A 25824-nucleotide genomic window follows, 5' to 3' on the forward strand; every position below is an offset into this window, starting at 1 on the left:
CCTCAGCTCTGCTACATCAGAGCCGAGGGTGCGCTTGAACCCTTGTGCACACTCTGCTTCATCAAGCTAATAGAATGCTTTGGCCAGCGCTGATTGGCCAATGTATTCTATTAGCCTGATGAAGTAGAGCTGAATGTGTGTGCTAAGCACACACATTCAGCTCTACTTCATCAAGCTAATAGAATGCATTGGCCAGCGCTGATTGGCCAGAGTACGGAACTCGACCAATCAGCGCTGGCTCTGCTGGAGGAGGCGGAGTCTAAGGTCGGACCTGAATGGAGACTGGTGTGGAGCGATCTTAGACTCCGCCTCCTCCAGCAGAGCCAGCGCTGATTGGCCGAATTCCGTACTCTGGCCAATCAGCACTGGCTAATGCATTGTATTGGCGTGATGAAGCAGTGCTGAATGTGTGTGCTTAGCACACACATTCAGCTCTACTTCATCGGGCTAATAGAATGCATTGGCCAGCGCTGATTGGCCGAATTCCGTACTCTGGCCAATCAGCACTGGCTAATGCATTGTATTGGCGTGATGAAGCAGTGCTGAATGTGTGTGCTTAGCACACACATTCAGCTCTACTTCATCGGGCTAATAGAATGCATTGGCCAGCGCTGATTGGCCGAATTCCGTACTCTGGCCAATCAGCACTGGCTAATGCATTGTATTGGCGTGATGAAGCAGTGCTGAATGTGTGTGCTTAGCACACACATTCAGCTCTACTTCATCGGGCTAATAGAATGCATTGGCCAGCGCTGATTGGCCAGAGTACGGAATTCGGCCAATCAGCGCTGGCTCTGCTGGAGGAGGCGGAGTCTAAGATCGCTCCACACCAGTCTCCATTCAGGTCCGACCTTAGACTCCGCCTCCTCCAGCAGAGCCAGCGCTGATTGGCCGAATTCCGTACTCTGGCCAATCAGCACTGGCTAATGCATTGTATTGGCGTGATGAAGCAGTGCTGAATGAGTGTGCTTAGCACACACATTCAGCTCTATTTCATCGGGCTAATAGAATGCATTGGCCAATCAGCGCTGGCCAATGCATTCTATTAGCGTGAACTGAGTTTGCACAGGGGTTCTAGTGCACCCTCGGCTCTGCTACATCAGATTGCTACATCTGATGTAGCAGTGCCGAGTGTGCATCAGATGTGTAGTTGAGCAAAACTGACTCAGCACTGCTAAGTCTCTGCATTCGCATAGGAATGCATTGGCCAGCCTTCGGCCAATCAGCGCTGGCTCTGCCGGAGGAGGCGGAGTCTAAGGTCGGACCTGAATGGAGACTGGTGTGGAGCGATCTTAGACTCCGCCTCCTCCAGCAGAGCCAGCGCTGATTGGTCGAGTTCCGTACTCTGGCCAATCAGCACTGGCCAATGCATTTCTATGGGGAAAAGTTAGCTTGCGAAAATCGCAAACTGACAGGGATTTCCATGAAATAATGGATCCTTGTGCACCCTCAGCTCTGCTACATCAGAGCCGAGGGTGCGCTTGAACCCTTGTGCACACTCTGCTTCATCAAGCTAATAGAATGCATTGGCCAGCGCTGATTGGCCAATGTATTCTATTAGCCTGATGAAGTAGAGCTGAATGTGTGTGCTAAGCACACACATTCAGCTCTACTTCATCGGGCTAATAGAATGCATTGGCCAGCGCTGATTGGCCAGAGTACGGAACTCGACCAATCAGCGCTGGCTCTGCTGGAGGAGGCGGAGTCTAAGGTCGGACCTGAATGGAGACTGGTGTGGAGCGATCTTAGACTCCGCCTCCTCCAGCTCTACTTCATCGGGCTAATAGAATGCATTGGCCAGCGCTGATTGGCCGAATTCCGTACTCTGGCCAATCAGCACTGGCTAATGCATTGTATTGGCGTGATGAAGCAGTGCTGAATGTTCGGCCAATCAGCGCTGGCCAATGCATTCTATTAGCCCGATGAAGCAGTGCTGAATGTGTGTGCTTAGCACACACATTCAGCTCTACTTCATCGGGCTAATAGAATGCATTGGCCAGCGCTGATTGGCCGAATTCCGTACTCTGGCCAATCAGCACTGGCTAATGCATTGTATTGGCGTGATGAAGCAGTGCTGAATGTGTGTGCTTAGCACACACATTCAGCTCTACTTCATCGGGCTAATAGAATGCATTGGCCAGCGCTGATTGGCCGAATTCCGTACTCTGGCCAATCAGCACTGGCTAATGCATTGTATTGGCGTGATGAAGCAGTGCTGAATGTGTGTGCTTAGCACACACATTCAGCTCTACTTCATCGGGCTAATAGAATGCATTGGCCAGCGCTGATTGGTCAGAGTACGGAATTCGGCCAATCAGCGCTGGCTCTGCTGGAGGAGGCGGAGTCTAAGATCGCTCCACACCAGTCTCCATTCAGGTCCGACCTTAGACTCCGCCTCCTCCAGCAGAGCCAGCGCTGATTGGCCGAATTCCGTACTCTGGCCAATCAGCACTGGCTAATGCATTGTATTAGCCACACACATTCAGCTCTACTTCATCGGGCTAATAGAATGCATTGGCCAGCGCTGATTGGCCGAATTCCGTACTCTGGCCAATCAGCACTGGCTAATGCATTGTATTGGCGTGATGAAGCAGTGCTGAATGAGTGTGCTTAGCACACACATTCAGCTCTACTTCATCGGGCTAATAGAATGCATTGGCCAATCAGCGCTGGCCAATGCATTCTATTAGCGTGAACTGAGTTTGCACAGGGGTTCTAGTGCACCCTCGGCTCTGCTACATCAGATTGCTACATCTGATGTAGCAGTGCCGAGTGTGCATCAGATGTGTAGTTGAGCAAAACTGACTCAGCACTGCTAAGTCTCTGCATTCGCATAGGAATGCATTGGCCAGCCTTCGGCCAATCAGCGCTGGCTCTGCCGGAGGAGGCGGAGTCTAAGGTCGGACCTGAATGGAGACTGGTGTGGAGCGATCTTAGACTCCGCCTCCTCCAGCAGAGCCAGCGCTGATTGGTCGAGTTCCGTACTCTGGCCAATCAGCACTGGCCAATGCATTTCTATGGGGAAAAGTTAGCTTGCGAAAATCGCAAACTGACAGGGATTTCCATGAAATAAAGTGACTTTTATGCCCCCAGACATGCTTCCCCTGCTGTCCCAGTGTCATTCCAGGGTGTTGGTATCATTTCCTGGGGTGTCATAGTGGACTTGGTGACCCTCCAGACACGAATTTGGGTTTCCCCCTTAACGAGTTTATGTTCCCCATAGACTATAATGGGGTTCGAAACCCATTCGAACACTCGAACAGTGAGCGGCTGTTCGAATCGAATTTCGAACCTCGAACATTTTAGTGTTCGCTCATCTCTAATTAGGAGGCAGAGGCTCCATATTCTGTATAGTGGCTGAGCCCAGCAACTGCAGCTTAGCTCCCATTGAAACGAATAAGAGATGATCTGCAATAACTAAGTTTGGCCACTACACAGTGAAAAGAGCTGTCTGCTTCCTGCTCTATTCTCTGTATATCTCTTGCTAAGAAGTGCTGATCAGTTGGGGTTCCAGGTGCAGACACCCGCTGTTCTAATGTTCATAACCTATCTTCAGGACAGGTCATCAACATTTTAGAAAACCCCTTTAACTGCTACATATTACGTGTGTTATACCACACTAGAAGATCTGTGATAGGAATATCTCAGATATCTGCCTTAGATGTTCTTCATAGAATGCCATGAATCTCATTTAATAGAGATAATTCACATCAGGCTTTTCCATTGGCTTTTTATGTGGAATTGAGGAAAATGTTTCTTATACGGGATGCGGATCCAGTGGTGAACCCAGCCTCTCAGCTGGCTGAGGCGGACAATCAAAAGAGCCTCCCCCTCCCCCGTATTGAGTCCGGGGAGGGGGGGGGATGGGGTTGTTCATCTTTTGATCGTCCGCCTCAGACAGCGGGGGGATTGGGGGTGCTAGCAGTAACATTACAATAAATACAATGCAATAATGTAATGTAATATTTTGTACAGTAATACTCACAGGAGACGTCTTCCCACATTTCCCGCCTCTTCCCTTTGGACCGCCATGACCACTTCTTCCAGCTGTGACTTGACTCTGTAAAGTTTGAAACACAGACCTCTTCACTTCAGACTCCTCATTTCTCCACGCACATATATATATATATATATATATATATATATATATATATCCCACAGCGGCTCCTGCAGCCTATATTATGCCCCACAGTGGCATGATAGGCTTTAGGTCATAATAGAGGTTGCAGGGGGAACGCTGTGGGGCATAATAGAGGTTATAGGGGCCACAGTGGACCCTACAAGCGCTATTATGCCCCACAGTTGCCCACCAATGAACTATTATTATACTTGGGGGTCTTTTTAGACCCCCGAGTATAATAATCGGAGCCCTAGGGAAGATGAGGGAACATAATAAACACTGTTAATGACCTTTCCGGGATCCGATGTTAATCCTAGCAGGCTTCGGGCCTATATGGTAATGCCCAGACGTCACGTGGTCTGGGATATTTCCATATAGGCCAAAGCCTGTACTAGCAGTACTATATAGGCCCGAAGCCTGTGCTAGTAGTAATAACCTGTTACCATACAGGTCCAAAGCCTGTGCTAGCAGTAACAGCCTCACCTCGCCTCATTAGAGGTGCGGCGCTGTGCATACCACACACACACACGCAAGGACCACACACGCACACAAACACACTCAGATGGATGCACCCTACACACACGGACAAACAGAGCACATGCACTCACACACAACTACCGCACGCATGGACACTCTTTTTGCACAAAGCTGTGAATTTTGCAGGCTCCATAGAAGTCACGAGCCCAGAGACTCGTGCAAAATCCTGTAGTGTGCAAGCAGCCTTAGTGAGCAGCAATATTGGTCAGGCGAAAACTGCCTGATAGTAAGATTGTCATTATTGCTTATTATACAGGGAGCTTTCATCACTGAAGCTGCTGAGGTAAAGTGAAAGCTGAGCTCTGATTGGTTGCTATGGGCAACTACAAAAGTCTGCCTATGAAGCGGCTCCTTCAGGTCATAGCAATACCTATTACATCTCTTATCAGTGTCAGGTGAATACTAAAGGATCATAGTTTATAGCACATAATATGTATTGAATAGGTTAAATCAATGAAAATATTGAAATAAAAAAAAAAGTTGCTGTTCACATCAATGTTACGACAAATTAGTAAAATGTCAAAATAATAAAAATTTAAAGTGGAAAAGAAGATTTACTGTAGCTCTGAGAATGTCAATATCACTGTGACACTGAAAATTTTACGATAGTTAGCATAACCAACAATTTAACATATTTTTTGCGAGCAAAGCCGCGGTTATTCTACTAGTACTGTATATTTCAACTGAACATCTACAAATCGTTTTTGTAGTTATTGTAATGGGTGCTTTATGGTAATAAAGACAAGAGAACATTAAGTCATTTCCAAGGTGCCTGTTGAGACAGAAATTCTACTATGTCACCTAAGAGGATATCAATAGGGGCGTAACTTGGGGTGCCGAGGGTGCGATCGCATTGGAGCCTAGGAGCCTTGAGGTGCCCATAAGATTGCAGCTTCCATCTGGCCCATAAGCCAAGGAGACCCACAGATTACTATAACCACACTAAGGTTAATTAAACTCCTTAGCACCATAACCATCACTATCAAAAATTCCCTGTAGGGATGAGGTAGGGGGCCCCGGACAAAAGATTGTATCGGGGCCCACAAAACTTTAGTTATGCCACTGGATATCAATACTGTAAATAGCACACTGTTGGTCAGAGAATCCTGGTAGAGATATTGCATTGGGGCACAGTTGCATTAATATCGGGCTTTGTAGGGGTGGGTATGTTTGGTAGGGCCTAGACAGTATGGCGTACACTTCCTTGGGATTATGGAATGGTTCCTTTACATAAATCCATAAATTCTGAGATGCAATGTTTCATACTTTGTATCTGACATATGGTAACCCCTGTGACAGACACAAGTGATAATGACATTTCAGACTTACATATTTAAAAAAAATAAAATAAAAAGACACTTAAAAAATATATCTGTGAGAAAATTAGGTTTTAATTACATTTCAGACAACATTCCCATCTGTTTACTTAAAATGTCAACTGTACAGCAATACATGTAAGTGATGATGATCTTTTGCCAAATTAGTAATTAATATTGGCAACCCCCAACTTATTGGCAGCATGAACTGTCACTGTCATTGGTGTTCACTTGAGCACATTTTGTTTTGCTTCAGAACATCGTTTTAGATACTTTGTATCATTTATGAGAGCATAAGCAGAAGAAATATATTTAGATTTGGCTTGTAAATACATATCTTATTGTTTCTTCGTGCGTTTAGTGTGCTCTTTAAATTTAGACTAATGGAGTACTGGAAGATTTTTCACGATAACTCAGATGTCTCTCAGAGTCTTTAGTGCAATGACAGAAGATTTAGAATCATTTCAGCCACTTTAGAATTATGTAAACTAAGGTTCATCCGAAAAATAATTCACCGAAGAAAGAAAATTGGAAAGTCTAAGGCCCCACATTGTAGAAACACAGCAGTTTTGTTGCCAATTTTGCTCTTGTTTTTTAGCCAAAGTCAGGATTGGATTGAGCAAAAGGCAGAAGTATAAGAACGTCCTAAATATTTCCAATTCCTTTTGTAGCCATTCGTATTTGGCGTTTCCGTATAGGTATAATAGGGGCAGAAGAAAACTCTATGGAATTTCTGTGAAAACGCTGCAGAAAAAAACAATGTGTTTTTTAGGGTTGAGCCGATCTAGAGATTTCAGGAACGTTTTTAAAATCCGATTTTTGATCATTTTCCAGCCGATCGCGATTGTGAAATTTGCTCGATCGCCAATCGGAATCCAATCCTTCCTGATTGCTCAACTCTAATGTTATCTTTTCCCACAATGATTGGCCAGTAGCCAAGTCTTGTGGGAAATAGCCTGCAACCTCAATCCCCCTGGAAAAGAATGGGATCAGAATTCTGATCGCGATCATGAAATTTACTCAGATTCACCGATTGGAATCCGATCTTTTCCAATCCTGATCGCTCAACCCTAGTGTTTTCCCAGCCTTTTTTGGCTGCAACTCGCTACATGGGGCCTTAGCCTAAAGGAGTTTTCCAGTTACATAAAGTTGGACTTATGTTATTGATGATATAAAAGCCTCCAAGTTTATATAACTAACAATGACTTTACTCACATTAATATTACTATTATAAGCCACTGATCGCTTTGTTTGGCCTCCACTTCTACTGTACATGACCTATAGGCATTGTCCATTCAGTAAAGTGAGTCCATGAAGTTTCATTAATGTGTATTGTAACTCCTTTCGCTTGCATATGATCTTGACAGCGGGTTCCTCTCTATGCTCTGTGCATGTGACCTGGGTTGGTTCCAGTGGAACAAGATGTCTGAAATACAAGGAAATGCAGGGGATTTTTTTTATGTGACTCTCATGAATGCACAAGGAGAAAGACCTGGGTGATGAGGGGTCAGTAATGTAGGCAAAAGGGTTCAGAGGAGGTCCCAGTACACCAGCAGTAGCGTCATGATAACTTCACTTGAAACAGGATCCAAGTGGGGGCTGTGGGACAGAAATCAAGGTAACAGTGACTCCAGAATAGGGGCAGCTCATGGGATTACATATCTGTTAGAAGAATGAACAGATTGGTGAGCTTTGTGAAAAAAAAAAGTCTGAAAACTGGAATACCTCTTTAGGCTAAGGCCCCACTTAGCATCTAAATACTTCCCTTATATTTCCCATTCCTTTTTATGCCACTCCTGACTTTGACCCCAAAAACTGCAGCAAAATCTGTAACAAAAACTCTGCGTTTCCGCAATATGAGGCCTTAGTCTAAAGATAATTTATAACAATAACTACAAATTCAACAAATGGATCATGTTCTCACTGCTAATGCAACATGAAGGCAATATGAAAAACATAGCCACTTATTAGCAAAACAAGATAGATCACACCTAAAGGAGTCTACTGCTATAAGTAATGGCTTAAAATAATTGGCTTATAAGGTAACTGCTAATCTTATACTATGGACAGAAATAGTGAGAAGAATATGCAAAAGAAAGAAGATGTCACACAAGGATGACCGTACAGCTGACTCACATCAGTTAACCTGCCGGTATCAGCAGGACCATCGACCATCTAATGTGTATTGGATGTTTAGCCAACATTCATTAAGCTTTTGATGAATGGAAAAGTATTGGACATGTTGAATTTCCTCACAGTCGATCCTTTGTTCTCAAGTGAGATAAGCTGCCATCTATGTTCTCATCTGCAGATGAGAGGAGACAGATCAGATAGTATATTCCTGTTTGTCTCCTTTCTATAGGAGCTTGAGTTCGGTAAAGATGGGATGTCAAGCCTTGCATCTAGTGAGGAGTTGTGTAAGTTTTGGGTACATTTTGGTTCCTATTATTTTGGACACTGTTGCTGTTGGCACTGTTTTGATGGACACTATTATTTGGATCTTAGATGCTGCAGAAATTACCTTTATGGGACAATGGATTTCTGAAAAGAGTCCATATATAGAAATATTGCCAAACTGAAGCAGTTAACACTTTAAAGTTTACTATATGCTGAAGTGAGTCTACTGCCAGAGTTGTTCCAAGGGAGGCAATAGTAGTGGTGTTCAGGGCATAAGCATTTTAATTATACATCACTGGCAAAGGTATATTTTGCAGAAATCAAAGTTTTATTCTTTATAGAAATGAGCTCAATGTTGGAGCTTAAGAATGACAAAGCCTCTGTAACGTCCATATCAGTTCAGACTTCTGCGCTATCCTGTGGCCATAGGGTTCAGTGCAGGAGGTGTGTCTGGATATGATTGTATACTTTTCGGTTTCTTGCTGTACTCTGTCTGAACACAGCTCTATTCCCTCATCTCTTCTATTCATCCTTCACCCATCTTTTCCAATGTTTGTTTCTCTCTGCTCCTCAAACAGTTTTCTAACCTACATCTGAGCACTTGCTATTAGTCTCTGTTGAGCAAGCTAGCGGTTTTCTCCTGTACCTCTGTTTTTGTAGACATGTCTATTCTTCCAGTCCTTCTTTTCTTCCTGCTCCCTGACTGTTCAGACCCTTGACTATTTCCCTACTTGTTCTCCTTTGTTTGTCTTGACTGCATTTGTGTTTGCACTTATTACCTAGGCAGGGACTGTCCCCAGTTGTTCTCTACCGCTTAGGGTAGCTTAAGCAGCCAGGTAGGAACTTTGGGGTGAGTCTAGTATTAGGGCTCACAGTCCTTGGCTTCCTTTGTTCTTCTGGGATGTTCGCAGCAGATAAAACCTAACAGGTTTTATAACAGCCTCCTGGTGCACCCTTTTTCCTAGTGTGTAGAGTATCTTAACTCTGATATTATCCATACATCTTGCTGTGGTACCTATGAGTAATTCATAAGTATATTACACTAGGTTAACACAAGCGTTCGGGTCTCCATCATTTGGGTCCGCATTGGGACCCAAAAGACAAAAAGCCAGTACACGTAAAAAGCTTACCTCCAGACACCCATGGACCCCATAGACTATAATGGGGTCCACCAGGTTTACGCTGATTTTATAGTGAAACCAATGGAGAAAAAAAGTTCTTCTTGCAAGACTTGTCTCTCTACTGGTTTTCAGTGGAATCTGAAACAGAGTCTCCTATGGAATCTGCAACACATATGTGAACCTAGCCTTAGCTCAAAAAGTGGATATTATTTCTAGAAAAGGAGAATGCCAAGGAATAGATGAAATTTTGTAACCAATATGCAATTTTTCAACTAAAATGACGATAACTATTAAAACTGCAGGTGTTCTAATTTTCCTCCTATTCTCTGATGGTCAAGAAATTGTACTCATTAGATTAGAGAGCGTTTAATCACTAAATTTTATTGAAGAATGCCAGACAAACCTTCATAATAATCCATAAATCACTGAATGGCCTGAGATTAAATTTAAAGAAAATCATAAAGGCTATTGTTGCATGAAATTCCAATACAAAGCAAATGTAGATTATTACTGCAGAAGAAAATGTTTCCCTAAGATCCATATCCTAAGGGGGAGCTACAAAATATTATTTTTGTTGTTGTAAATAGATTTAAGATAAATAAAATAATTAGACATTATGATTAGAATTATGATTAAAATGTAAAGCACCATGAAATTAATGGTTCTCTAAAAAAAATTACAATAATAATTATAATGATTTTGCCACTTAAGTATCAGGCTAATTTCCCTGGTTCAGGAACAAGCACATTTTTAGGTTTTATTGTACCTTTGGTTTTGAGGGCTATAACATTTTTTTCATTTAGGCTATTCCACTAATTTTTGCATTTTTTTTGTGATATATAGGGCTTTATTTTTATCCTATTTTTATTTTTACATAATTGGCGGACTTGGCTGTTCTTGTATCTCTTTTCATGTCCAAGCTGTACGTGTTTTATGGCACTCAAGAAAAATCTTAAATGTTCAAAAATAATAAGAAGGACACATCTGACACAGAGTCACAATACAGATATACCGTATACTAATTCATGTGTTTTAAGGTACAACATGATCAATATAGATCAAAATCACAATCACTTTGTGCCTGTTCTACTGTTTTAGGCTTTATATTTATAACACCCATATAATACCTACCTATATTAATGCCAATATAACATTTTTAAAAGTAACTTTATTATTTTTACATTTAAGTGTGATTTTTCCAATACTACCTTTGTGAAAATTAAGGTAAAAAAAATTCCCATAGATACACAGTACAACATTTATCAACTTGACCTATTCTGCAATTCAACCTACAATATAGTTAATGAACAAACAAAACAAGTAAATCCAGCTCACCACATATACTTGTATAGATATTGCATCCAGGAAGCATGGAACCTTTTGGATATAAAGGTACAATTGCAGGTATATAGTTGATAAAATCCAGCTTCAACTGCAATGCAATGTATCCAGACATATGTGGTATATTTAAAATTTTATTTTTATTCCATTAAAAATTTTTAAAAAGTCACATATTGACTTCCAAGAATCAGCTCACCAAACAGGGCTACGCGTTTCGGGACTGTGTCCCTTCCTCATGGCATACCTAACTGTGTATCACTGATTTCTTTTAAAACACACATGGTTAGCTGACCTCGCCTTAAATTTCTTAACCAGATGTTAACCTCATTACATTTCCAACTAATCTATATCCATTACCACATATCCCTATCATATTACAAAGAACAACATATACAACTTGACAGCATCATTATATACATATTCCCCAACTACATATTACACATGCGACAAATAGCACCATCGCAAAATGAAATCATACATTTAACATATGCACAGAAATGACATTGCTATATAACAGATCCCCTACCACACGTTCTGCTTCCTTTCTTTATAAATCCCAATAATCCTCTGGTTTTCAAAGTTTGAAAAAAGATTTTACTTGTATACTATGTTTCTCAACTTCCATATCATGTGATACATCACGTGATAAGAAGTACTTGTAAACTTAGATACCAGTACTAGGATCATTGTAACATCCGAACCACGTGGAAAAATCACATGACATGTGATCTTATGACATGAATCTCCTAGCAACCTAACAACATCTATAAATTTCTGCGCAGACACGATCTTATATGAAGCTTAACAATAACCACCACTACACTTTACCTATGACATAGAGAAAACTCCTTTTACATTTACACAAGACCGATTATACTCCGTAATTTTAGTAAATGTATGAAAGGTCCGATCGAACATTGAGCCCCTTGATATTTTTTATTTATAGCTTACTATACTATTAAATTTACAGACAGAGTATTCTTCTCTTGGTGACCTTATCAGTAGTAACCGTGGAAAAAACATTATGTTACCTATTAGCAAAACCAAGACCAGGAATAATAAAACACTGGTTTACTGTACTTAATATAATTTACAACCTAAAGGTAATATAAAGCTTTGGCACAGATTTGTTCTTATGCACAGAGGGCTGAAACATGGGTCAAATGTATTAGGAGGGAAGCAGGCTTCAACAAAATTGCTATAAATTAAGACTGTATTAAAAAATTGAAGTGTTACAAGTTTAATTCGCAAAACTGAGTGTAAAGGAGAGAAATCTAAATCAAATTAATATATTTTGTGAGTACCCTTTGGCTTCAAAATTACAATGATTCTTCTAGGTATTCTTATGTACAGTTTTTGAAGGAGGCTGTTCCAAACATCTTGGGGAACTAACCAAAGATCTTCTGTGAATATTTGGCATGCTGAAATCCCCCTGTTTCCATGTGTAATCCCAGACAGACTTGACAATATTGTGATCAGCAATTGTGAGGAAGAGATGAGGCAGGGAGAGCGTTGGTCCAAAATAAAATCCTTTATTCATTTAGGTTAACATACAACGCGTTTCACAAAGCAAGCCCTTTCTCAAGTGTGTTTTTCCGTTTTTTCTGCTATAATGTTGAGATCAGGGCTTTCTTGGAGCCATATCATAACTTACCGAACCCTTCCTCCAAAGTGTGATCATAACAAATATCGATGTGTTTTAGTGAATTGTGATTTGTGCGATTAACACTTCAAGTTTTCACAGGCATTCTTAATTCGCAGCATTTTTTCACACCTCCTTAAAACTTTTGTTCAGTAATATGTATATATATATATATATATATATATATATATATATATATATATATATATATACTAGCTTTTACCCGCGACTTCGTCTGCGGTGAGTTGAGTATTGGGCGGACACAGACGTGTGAAACTGTAAAAGTGCTTTAAAAAGTTTGGTGGGCTAGCAAATGTGATTTGATGTGTTATATTGTGTATGTTGTGATACAGACAATGTGATGTGTTATACAGCCTGTGTACAGGAGTATATATGTATCAGGTACTGTATATAGCAGTGATAGGAGATACATGTAATATATAGTATATACAGCCTGTGTACAGGAGTATATATGTATCAGGTACTGTATATAGCAGTGATAGGAGATACATGTAATATATAGTATATACAGCCTGTGTACAGGAGTATATATGTATCAGGTACTGTATATAGCAGTGATAGGAGATACATGTAATATATAGTATATACAGCCTGTGTACAGGAGTATATATGTATCAGGTACTGTATATAGCAGTGATAGGAGATACATGTAATATATAGTATATACAGCCTGTGTACAGGAGTATATATGTATCAGGTACTGTATATAGCAATGATAGGAGATACATGTAATTATATAGTATATACAGCCTGTGTACAGGAGTATATATGTATCAGGCACTGTATATAGCAGTGATAGGTAATACATGTAATTATATAGTATATACAGCCTGTGTACAGGAGTATATATGTATCAGGCACTGTATATAGCAGTGATAGGTAATACATGTAATTATATAGTATATACAGCCTGTGTACAGGAGTATATATGTATCAGGTACTGTATATAGCAGTGATAGGAGATACATGTAATATATAGTATATACAGTCTGTGTACAGGAGTATATATGTATCAGGCACTGTATATAGCAGTGATAGGTAATACATGTAATTATATAGTATATACAGCCTGTGTACAGGAGTATATATGTATCAGGTACTGTATATAGCAGTGATAGGAGATACATGTAATTACAATGTGATGTGTTGTGTATGTATAGTGGAAAGCTATATGTAAATGTGAGTGAGTAGAGTGAGGGCTACTCCTGAGGTGCAGGCAGGTTGAGACAGGAAATGCCAGGCAGTGTGTGTGAGTCTATAGCTGGGGCTAGGAGTCCTGCTTTTGTGAGTCTCCTGCTAGGAAGCCATGTTGTTTAGTGGCACCAAAAGTAGCCTGCGACTCAATCCTGAGGGAAAACTATGTTTGTGGAAAATTGCACGCAAATCCGTCCAGGCGTTTTAGCGTGATTGAGGAACAAACATCCAAACTCACAAACACCCAAACATCCAAACACACAAACTTTCACATTTATAATATTAGTAGGATATATATATATATTTTTTTATAGTGCTAAGGATGAATGAGTACTTCCCCTTTAAAAAGTAAGAGTTTTATCAATAGCTCACTGAATGCAAGAACTTTTTCCAAAATGTTGACAAGACTGAGTTTCATAGAATATTTGTTTAACCCATAACATGAAGGTAAGGTTAATGATAAAACCTAGATTACAAAATCTTCAGTTGTACTCAAATTAGTTGATGTAAAAATTAACTAAAGCCGACATTTTGTATTTTGTATGACCTCCATGATTTTCATTGCTGATATTTTGCAACATCTATTCAGTTCCATTCTTCAGGAACAACCTCTTTCAGGGCTTGGATGCTCTTTAGACTTTCCCATATGTGTTCCAATGGGTCAGACTAGGAGACATATTTGGCCACTGAATCACTTTCATCCTGTTCATCATCAGAAATTCCCCAGTGCCCTTACATGTGTTTTGGTTCATTGACAGGTTGGAAAAATGCAGAACAGCCAATCGAAATGAGTCATAGTAGCATCTTCTCTTTCAATATAGAGCAGTACCTATAGAGCAGGACCACCATGTTTCAGTGTAGACACCATGTATTTTTCTTTGTACTCTTCACCTTTGCAATACATACAGTTTTAAAAGTACATTTATCATGGTCTCACCCTATAAGATTACAGTTTTCTTCCTCTTTTTCAGCATCAGTTCTGGCAAACAGTAGTCAGATTTTTGTTCATGGGCTTTAGGAGAGACTTCCTTCGTGGGCAACACCCAAACAAATTTTGTTTGTAATCCATGGTCCGCCTCTGTGGGAATATTTTGTGATATGGTATCCCATAGAAAATGCTGATTTTGAGAGGAAACTAAAGGTAACCTGACACATTTATTGGGGTGTATTCATTTATTCTGAGTACTATATATATATAGTATAGTATATCAGCATCTATATACATGTACTGTATATTTATTGAATGATGTCAACTGCAAAATAGACCTTTTGTTACAGAAGTTCCAGATAAACAAACCTATACTCAATTGGCATGATAAGCATTTATTTGACTGGCAGGTCACCAACATTTAGTTTGCGTTCTTGCAGTCGGCTTCTTAATCTCTAGGTCCTTTTCAAGCTTAGTTCCTGATGGATGCATAAAGGGGAGATTTATTAGTTGCTGGTGCTAGCCCGAAACTAATGCATGCAGCTTAAATGGTGTTCATAAACTGTGCTCTAACTATCAATGCATGAATAAAAATATCACTTTTATTACGGCTTGCATTTTATTGACAGGATTTTATTCATTCATACGCCATTTTAACATAAACTATATTAAGACAACATTCTTACAAACTTCATAAACTAACTGCTAGCTTTTCCATTTTTATTTTTTTCCAGTCTTGTTTCCAATTTGTTGCCTTTGCCCAAATCCATCAATTGGTCAGAAATGAAATTAGCTGTGTATTCTTACATACAGCGAACAGGGGAGCCTCAAAGCAACAATCAAAATGGACCCCCCAATAACGGTGCCAGCATCTAGAGGTGCTAAGACATACAAGCGTTTGTCTCCATCTGCAGGCCCTTTCCAGGACCCTTTGGCCAATTCCATTTTGTTGTAAAACAATGTATTTCCACTGGTTAGGGGTATCCTACAAAGGTTATAGCCATCCATAAGCTTTGACTCTTTACCGTCAAGGTAATCTGCAGAAACACACAGTATATTGCATAACTGTATGCTATAGAGGTACAGTCTGCCAAGAGTAAATGCCTACTGAAGGTTCTCTTATAATTAGAGATGTGACTTGTTCCCATTGTTGTTTTGTAACACCATTAAAATAAGACATGCCAATGTGATAAGCAGTCAGTATTCCGCAATGCAAACACACTTTCATAAAGCACGTGTCTCCTGGGTGATTTCCATTAAAGGGGAAGTTGTATCAGGATTGATTTCTGTAAGAAGACAGTACATAGGGGTATTACTGTATATTGCCAAAATGTTGAGCTTTTCTTTTTTTTCTTTGCTGCTCTTCATCTTGGTTGCACTAATATATTCTTATGGTTTGGGGGTGGGCTGTAAACAGGGCCGGCTCCAGGTTTTTATGGGCCCTTGGGCGACAGAGCCTCAGTGGGCCCCCTTGTAAAGGAGGTGGGGGAGTCGAGACACTGTGCGTCGCAGATGAAGCGAGTGACGTCATGCAGGAGTGTGGCGTCACCAACGCCATACCTCCCAATCTTTTAAAGAGTAGAAAGAGGGGCAAAATGTGCGGCGCGCTCTGCGCGCCGCTGCAAATTTAGCTCCACTCACTTTTATGTTGATTCCACCCATTCTCATTCATTTATTATGTGCTCCCACACAGTATAATCCTCCTACAGTCACCTGTAAATTATATGCCCCCCCTCCATCTCTCCCCCAGTTTCATATACACCCTTCCTCTGCCCCCAGTTTCATGTCCCCCCTCCATCTCTGTCCCCAGTGTCATGCCGTTCCCCCCCTCCCCTTCATTTGCCCCTTCAGTTTCATTGGGCCCCCTCCATCTCTGTCCCCAGTTTCATGCCGTTCTCTCCCCACCCCCTTCATCTTCCCCAGTGTCATGCCGTTCCCCCCCTTCCCCTTCATTTGCCCCCTCAGTTTCATTGGGCCCCCTCAATCTCTGTCCCCAGTTTCATGCCGTTCTCTCCCCACCCCCTTCATCTGCCCCAGTGTCATGCTGTTCCCCCCTCCCCTTCATTTGCCCCCCAGTTTCTTTGGGCCCCCTCCATCTTTGTCCCCAGTTTCATGCCGTTCTCTCCCCACCCCCTTCATCTTCCCCAGTGTCATGCCGTTCCCCCCCTCCCCTTCATTTGCCCCCCAGTTTCATGGGCCCCCTTCATTATGTTTCACCTTAATATGTAATACAAAACAAACACTTACACTCACCTTCTATCACTCACCTTCCCTCGTTCCCCCGACGCTCCTCTCTCCAGTCACATACGCGATGCAGGAGCTGTGAGATCAGCTCCTGCTTAGCTACGGCCCAGCTTGCGTGTGTAGGCGTGATGCGATGACGTCATCGCGCCTACACACGCAAGCCGGGCCGGAGCTTTAAAGCAGGAGCTGATCTCACAGCTCCTGCATCGCGTATGTATTCCAGCTCATCGGCGGACGGACGCCGATGAGCTGAAATTGTGACAGGCAAGTGCCGGGGGGCCCCCCAGAGGCTCTGTGGGCCCCGGCACTTGCCCGACTATGCCGAGCGCTGACGCCGGCCCTGGCTGTAAACCACAACATGGCAATGATGTTAATTTCAAGGTGACTGACAGATGGCTGTAGGAGAACATTGCTAAGTTCACACATGCAGAACTAATGACTATATAATAAAAAAATGAAATGAAGGTTCTAAATCACTCCTTTCCCTAGAATATATATAAAAGTAGAAAATCATATGTCAAACACATACACATTAGGTATCCCTGTGTCCGAAAATACCCGGTCTACTAATAGTTTTCCTGTACGGTGAACGTCAAAATCAGAAGTGCTAAACCGCCGGGTTTTTTTTCAATACAAGGTGATCTAAGCAGTAAATATTCCCCAAAATGGTATAACTAAAAAGTACATCTGGCCCCGCAAAAAAAAAAAACACTCTATGCGTCCCCGTACAGCTGCAGGGTCACCTGTCAATGTGGCCTTGCAGCTGTTGCAAAACTACAACTCCCATATATTAAATATTTTACCATTTTTTGCTTCAAAATTTTTTTCCCCTATTTTCCTCCTCTAAAACCTGGGTGCGTCTTATAGTCCGAAAAATACGATAATAGATCTTTTTATGGAAGGTGTCAGAGTTGTGGGAAGTGGCAAACAAGTATTTAATCCTAAGGTACATTGGAGCCAGTGAGAGGTTTTATTTATATTTGTAGATAATTAAAAGTTAAACATTTTTTCAAATATAAGTAATTCTGCAGAGTTTTAAAGATTTTCTCTAACTTTCTTAGTGGTGACAGTCTTTAACTTGATGCCATGGTTACGACCACTAATGCAGAAACTTTCTATGGTCTGGGACTTGTCAGGAAACCAGCTATGATTTTCTTATTGTACCTGGGTTATCAGGCAATTTTACATGTGTATTTTTACGTGTTTTTTTACAGGTGTAAAAAAGTGTGATTGAAGTCAATGGTAGTCTTATTTTTACACGTGTATTTTGCCAAAATACACACACGTTTACTCTGTGTGAACGGGCCCGTAGTTAGGTCAAGACAGATTGCCCCACACCATCAGACCACACAGCTTGGAGAAGAAACTTGTGATTTCTATAAAAATGTAACAGTCAGCGAAGAAACTCATTATCAATAGCCAATATAAAATCCATATTTGCCATGCAGGAGACAACAGAGTACAAGAAGACAGAGTGAAACCCAAATGCCACCAACTTCTGTCTTTGTAGAGTGACCAGAAATAGAAGTTTTATTACTTTATTTTTGTCAATTAGCAAAATTCAGTGAATGAACAAAAAAAAAAAAAGTAAATGAAATAATTATCTAATGTGACCAGCCTTTGGAGGAGGAGTCCTGGAACTGATAATATGGCCCCCACAGATCCTTGGTGTCACCATCAACTCAGTGAGTATGTCTGGAATTATCCAAAGAGATAGACTAGGTTTATCGCAACCTTAGAAGATCTGTGATTGATTCACCAAGATGTTTCTTTTAAAAACTGTCTGCCTAGAAGAATCCGGTTTTAGGCTAAGGCCCCACGGGCCATAATCGCAGCACTAAAGTGCTGCGGAAAGAATCGCTGCGTGAACGCATTGCGGTTCTTTCTGCAACGCTTTTAAGAGAAAGTTCACAGAGTTTTCCTCTGTGGACTTTCTCTTGCCATTATATCTATGGGAAAGCCACCAGCGTTTCCGTAGATATAGTTGACACACTGCGATTTTCAAAGCCGCAGCGGCTTTGCAAATCGCAGCATGTCTGTGCTGCAATCTTTTCCGCAAAGTGGGGACGGGATTTGCATGAATCCCATCCACTTTGCCTGCACTGTACAACGCCGCGATTTTTCCCACAGTGTCTCCGCTTCGGGCAAATCGCGGCATTTACGTCCCGTGGGGCCCCGGCCTTAAAGGCAAAGTGAAGTCACAACAAATATTATCCGATTTAGATTTCTCTTTTGTTCATTCACTTCATTTTTCTAATTGACAAAAATAAACTATTGACACTTTTGCTGTTGAATTCTTTCATACTTTGCAATATTTTCCACAAATACCTAAAACTTTTGAGTAGTATTATATATTGTTGCCTGTTTACCTTGAGTGTCAAAACAACAGCTCAGTTATTGAACTTTTATGGTATTTTCGATTCACCATTTTTTGTGCAATCGGTACACACATACCAGAAGTATAATAGGTGAGCTCTGTATTTAATAGAGTGTACAAGCTGTGAATACCACTTACTTAATGAGACCTGTGCCTCCAAGCTACTTGTGACTGGAAGATCTAACTAAGTAAACTGTGCCATCAACGCTGCCTGTTCAACCGTCACTATCGCATGTGTGTCATTCACATTCACCTTTTAAGGCACCCTTAAGCATCAACACTTAGGAGGCCCATTGCAGGGAGTGCACAGGGAAAACATCTGCCATTACCCAGGTGTAACCCCCTCAACAGTGTGCCACCTCAAGGTCTGAAAGAGGACTTGGTGTTGTAACAAGCAGAAAAGAAGTAGATAGCTGCCATCTTAGGTTTCCTTCTGGACATATTCTCCTCACTGCTAGACCCGGGGTTGTTGCAACCGTATCTACGCAATTTAGATTTGGCACACTCACTGAGCACTATATGCACCTCATTCCTCATCTACCTCTGACTGATAAAGGATCAGGAGTGGCCAAAACATCTCAATTATCTACATTTCAGTTATTTTTCTATTTCTACTAGATTTACATGTATATGCAAGTCCGATACTTTATAGTGTACAACAGGTATACAATGGGCTAGGGGATGCTGTAAAGGTACTTTTGTCATCTATATAGGAATGGGTACTTTATAGTCAAATTACCCAAGAAACTAGTAATGGCAGATTCCAGGTATAAGCCCTACCCTAGAAACTAGTAATGGCAGATTCCATGTATAAGCCCTACCCTAGAAGCTAGCAATGGCTGATACCATGTAGTAACATATGAACTCTTTTGCCAGGCCGCCTCCCTTTTATGACCTAGGAGTAAGTGGTATTCACGCACATTGTGCACCACTCGCTTCACATCAATTGAAGTACTCATTGATCTCTAAGGGGATTATACATAGTATATCCTCCAGTTTTAGTCCATCTTTTGACAAATCTATCATGGCAATTTTATTTTACAAAAAAAAAAATTGTAAGCAGGACAATAAGAACTTTCTTGTTTCTAATGACAATTAAAAGGACCATTGCCCTTGGTTAGCCTCAAAGACAATGCCACTTGGAGCTCCAATACATCTTAAAAGCAATCATTGGCTAGCAGAGATCTGCAACCTTCCTACAGTGAACTCCAACAAATAAATGGAGTTAATCACAAGTCAAGAAATCAATGCAGTACTATCAATCATTGAGTGTGCGCAGGATGAGAAGCCGTAAGACAGTGTAAATAACCTATGTGAGCAGCAAGGAGTTGAATAATAGGGTTATGCTGTATTTCCCTTTATACTGTTATCACATGTTACTGCCAAGTACCACAGGACATTAGAGGAACTGTTGTTATTACATTGTGTGATTAGTGCACATCATCAGATTAAATGGTAATATTAAAATCTAAGCAATTTTAAACATGTTCCCCTGCAAGAGTAGAAATTGCTTATGTTTTTTGGCATGACGAAACAAATGGTCAGAACATGATGTTCTAGTTAAATCTCTATTTCCATTGGATTCTTCTAAACCAGTGGTTCCTAAACCACGGTTCATTTTGTGTACAAGTAAAAAAAAAAACATATACCTATGTCTTGAATTTGGAAAAAAATCACATTTGATTTATCGCTAAAGAAGGGTTTGGAGAATGTGCATATGAAACTGGTGGGTTCGGTACCTCAAACAAGGTTAAGAACCACTGCTCTAAACACCTAAAAATCTTAAAGAAGATTATATTTCGCTCTCAAGAAGATTTGTGCCCTCAAGAATCCCATGTTATGACCATTCACAGTGGTCACAATAAAATTTCCAGATACAAATATATCCTACATTTCTAATTGAATTAAATATAGTTGATCTAATGGCTATTTTCTTGAATATTTACCACTTTAAGTATGCAGTATTATCTGTACTACTATCTTTCATTAGTCATGTCTGTAATTTGAAGATATAAGGACTGAAATCTTGAACATCCCTGTTCTCTAGACTTAAAGTGGAAGAAGAAAGTTTTACTCATCTTGTCTCAGCCTTTCCAACATTTTCAGATCCTTCACTAGTCTCTGTACATCTTCATCCAATGATGACCCTCCAAAATAGACATGTGACCACTATAGCCAATACTGGCTACAGCAAGTCATCACTGCAGCTATTGATTAACTGCAGCCATAGTATGTCCTTATAAACATGTCATTGCTGGGACAGGATAGGTCATCAATATCAGGTAAGAAGGATTCTGTCACCCCTATTAATCACTTGTTGACATCAGCTACCAGTGCTGGACCTAACAGAGAACAGAGCTAGAAGTACATATTTATTCTCTGTATAGTAACTGCAGCAGAATATTATAGCTCACTTTCCATTCAAATGAATAGGAGATGATTTGCAGTAGCTAAGCACAACCATTACCCTGAAAACAAATTTCCACTTCTGACTCTGTTCTTTGTATTTGTACCAGCATCTGATGTAATCTGTTGGTCTTAGGTTGATCTGATCCAATATTGATGACCTATGGTAAGAATAGGTAATCAATATCTATTATCTCGAAACCCCCTTTAATCATCAATCTATCTAATATATATATATATATATATATATATATATATATATATATATATATATAAAAGATAAGATAAGATAATCCTTTAATAGTTCCACCTTGGGGAAATTTCAGCGTGTTACAGCAGCATAGTAATACAGATACAGGATAATACTGAGTAATATGTTACAGACGTAGACACAGATAAGCTGAGAAGAGAAGATATACTAGGAGTCCATGGCAGCTAAGGAAAAAACAGAAGAGAAAGAGGAAGACCTCATGGTCATCCTCATAATCATTAGTTCTCTGTGCGGAGAGCTCTTCGTTTGGTCTGATGTAGATTATACAGCCTGGTCGCGGTTGGAAGGAAGGACCTGCGATAGCGCTCCTTCTCACACTTGGGGTGAAGCAGACGGTCGCTTACAGTGCTGCCAAGTCCCATCAGGGTCCCATACATGGGGTGGGATTTGTTCCCCCGCATGGAGGTCACCACAGACAGTATCCTTCTGTCACCCACCACCTGTACTGGGTCCAAGGGGCTCCCCAGGACAGAGCTGGCCCTCCTGATCAGCCTGTCAAGTCTATTTCTGTCCCTGGTTGATATACTGCTTCCCCAGCAGGCCACACCGAAAAAGATGGCTGAGGCAACCACAGAGTTGAAGAAGGCCCTAAGAAGTTTCCCTTGGACTCCGAAGGCCCTCAGCCTCCTGAGCAGGTAGAGTCTGCTGTGGCCCTTTCTGTGCAGCGCCTCCAGGTGATCAGCCCAGTCTAGTTTATTATTGAGGAGCACGCCCAGGTACTTATAGGTCCTGACTATCTCAATACATGTTCCTTGGATCTCCACCGGGGTCGGAGCACCTCTCCGTTTACTAAAGTCCACTACCATCTCCTTGGTCTTCCCAGCATTAATCCTGAGCTGGTTTTGCTGGCACCATTCAACAAAATCCCGGTTTAAGTCTCTGTATTCCCTATCATCGCCATCAGTGATAAGGCCGACTATAGCAGAGTCATCGGAGTACTTCTGTAAGTAACAGCTGGATGAGTTGTGCCTGAAGTCAGCAGTGTACAGTGTGAAGAGGAATGGGGCAAGAACTGTACCTTGAGGTGCCCCCGTACTACAGATCACAGTGTCAGACACACAGTCCTGGGCTCTCACATACTGAGGGCGGTTTGTCAGGTAGTCTAGGATCCAGTTGGACAGGTGATGGTCCACACCACCAAGGTTCAGCTTCTCCCTCAGTAGCCCTGGCTGAATGGTGTTGAACGCACTGGAGAAATCAAAGAACATTATTCTCACAGTGTTCCCGGGTTTCTCCAGGTGAGAGAGAGCTCTGTGAAGAAGGTGGATGATGGCGTCATCTACCCCAATGCCTGGCCGGTAGGCAAACTGGAGGGGGTCCAGAGCGGAGCTCACTAGGGGGCGTAGGTGTGTCAGGACCAGTCTCTCTAGGACCTTCATTAGGTGTGATGTCAGTGCTACAGGTCGGTAGTCATTGTAGCCCATCGGGTTGGGTTTCTTTGGGACTGGTACCACGCAAGATGTTTTCCACAGTTGAGGTACCACCCCCAGCTTCAGGCTCATATTGTACATGTGCGTTATAATACCACACAGCTGGTCACTGCACATTTTAAGAACTCTTGCGCTTATACCATCAGGTCCCCCCGCTTTGTTTGCTCTAATATTCTTCATTTCCTTACACACCTGAGACTCCTGCAGGATCAGATAGTCAGATTGCAGTTGACCGCAGGTCGGTGGGGGTTGGGTCTTGGTGTGTGAGGGGAGGGCGGTTAGCTGACATGCTGGTGGAGGGAGCATTTGCTTGGAGTCGAATCTATTGAAGAATAGATTAAGCTCGTTAAGCCACTTCCTGTCCCCTACTGTTCGGTGCCTTGTCTTTTCCTTGTGTCCTGAAATTGCCTTAAGGCTGTCCCACACCTCAGAGATTCTACCCTCCCCCATCTGTAGCTCCATCTTCCGTCTGTAGTTGGCTTTCCCTTCCCTGATCAATTGTCTCAGCTGTTTCTGAACCGCCCCCAGGCCATCTTTGTCCCCAGACCTAAAAATTCTCTTTTTTTGCTTGAGGAGAGTTTTAATCTCAGAGTTAATCCATGGTTTGTTATTGGAGAAACACCTCACCTTCCTAGTTGGTACCGTGCTGTCCACACAGAAATTAATGTAGTCCGTTATGCAATGTGTGAGTCCCTCAATGTCCTCTGGAAATGAGTCTTGAAACACTTCCCATAAAGTTATATCAAAGCAGTCCCTTAGAGACTCGACACTTCCCTCTGACCAAATCTTCACGGTACGGGTAACCGCCGGTTCTCTGCGCACCAGTGGAATGTATGTGGGTCGCAGATGTACCAGGTTGTGATCTGATCTGCCTAGGGGTGGTAGGGCAGATGAGTTATATGCATCCCTTACATTGGCAAAGAGCAAGTCCAGCATCTTGTTGTCTCTTGTATGGCAGGTTACATACTGTGTGAAGCCTGGTAGAGTGGATGCTGAGACATGGTTGAAGTCTCCAGACACTAGGAGCAGGGCATGGGGGTGAGATGATTGCAGCTCACTCACAACAGCATGGAGGACTTCACAGGCAGCGTCAGCTTTAGCAGAGGGGGGGACATAGGCAGCTAGTACAATAACATGTGATAGTTCCCTTGGCAGGTAAAAAGGTCTCATGCCCACGGCTAGCAGTTCAATATCCTTTCCACACAATTGTTTCTTAACCACAATATGTCCTGGATTACACCATCTCTCATTGACAAATATTGCAATTCCTCCGCCTATTCGCTTACCGCTCTCCAGTGTTCTGTCCGCCCGAAGAAGTTTGAAGCCCTCCACGGAGGCAAGTATGTCCGGAGTGATTTCAGTAAGCCAAGTCTCTGTAAACAGCATCATACTGCACTCACGAAACTCCTGTTGATGTCTGGTCAGTGCTGTCAGTTCATCCATCTTATTCACAATTGATCTCACATTCCCCATAATGATGGACGGGATCACATGCATATATATATATATATATGCCCTACTTTGAACTTGGTGTTAGGTTATTGGTAATCCATTGATAAAGAGTCACCTGTCTCTTACCAATATGAAGATGTTTAGTATGATCTTTTTATCCTGCCTGAACAAGTGTTTCAGATGACACATTATCGCCAAGGGCCTGACAGATTGCTTGGTGTACTGCATTGCCGTGATAAATCTGATGAGGGCATCCACCAGATTTGAAGGTTGGGAAGAAAAATTGTGATTTTCTAAAGGTGACAAGTCACCGTATAAGTAGACAGTGAATTACTTAGTCCAATAGGAATTGATTTATACTTCACGATTGACCTTCTACATAGAGATCTCATAACCTACATCTTAGTTTGTACTGTACATGTCGCAAATAGCAATTATAATAAATTGATGAATATTTAACTATTAAAACGCTGATGTACAGTAAGTACAAGTTTGATATGTTTACATTGGTGACCATTTTATTCATATATTTAATGTAAATATCAGTAGCGTGGAAGTTTTTATAGACATTTTGTTGATTATAATTTGCTCTCTGTCAGGACTCTGGACAAACTTCTACTATTAAATGTGGTGTAAGCTGAAGAACCAGCAACATGTTCCACAAAATGTACTATTATGGCATGTGCAGCCCACATATTGGACATGACAAGTGTTGCAATAAACAATAATATATATAACATACCTACTGTGAGAATATACATAATTCTTAATGGTAAAACAACTAGTTGTGACAGCAGACGTGAAAGTACCGGTAGTATTCCTGCACACTGAATGGCAGAACTTACATCATATTTTGACAAATCCTACACTACCTTTAAAATATAGCCACTAAGAGCTCATGTAACCTGGTACAAGAGTTCAACTTGAACCTCCTTTTCCTTACTGCACCCTCAACTTACCTCAGCACCCACCCACCTTGCCTTGATGAATGACAAAATATATAGTGAGAACTAACAAATAACAGGAG

Source organism: Leptodactylus fuscus, chromosome 4, assembly GCF_031893055.1.
Source record: "Leptodactylus fuscus isolate aLepFus1 chromosome 4, aLepFus1.hap2, whole genome shotgun sequence".
In the NCBI taxonomy this organism is placed as follows: Eukaryota; Metazoa; Chordata; class Amphibia; order Anura; family Leptodactylidae; genus Leptodactylus; species Leptodactylus fuscus.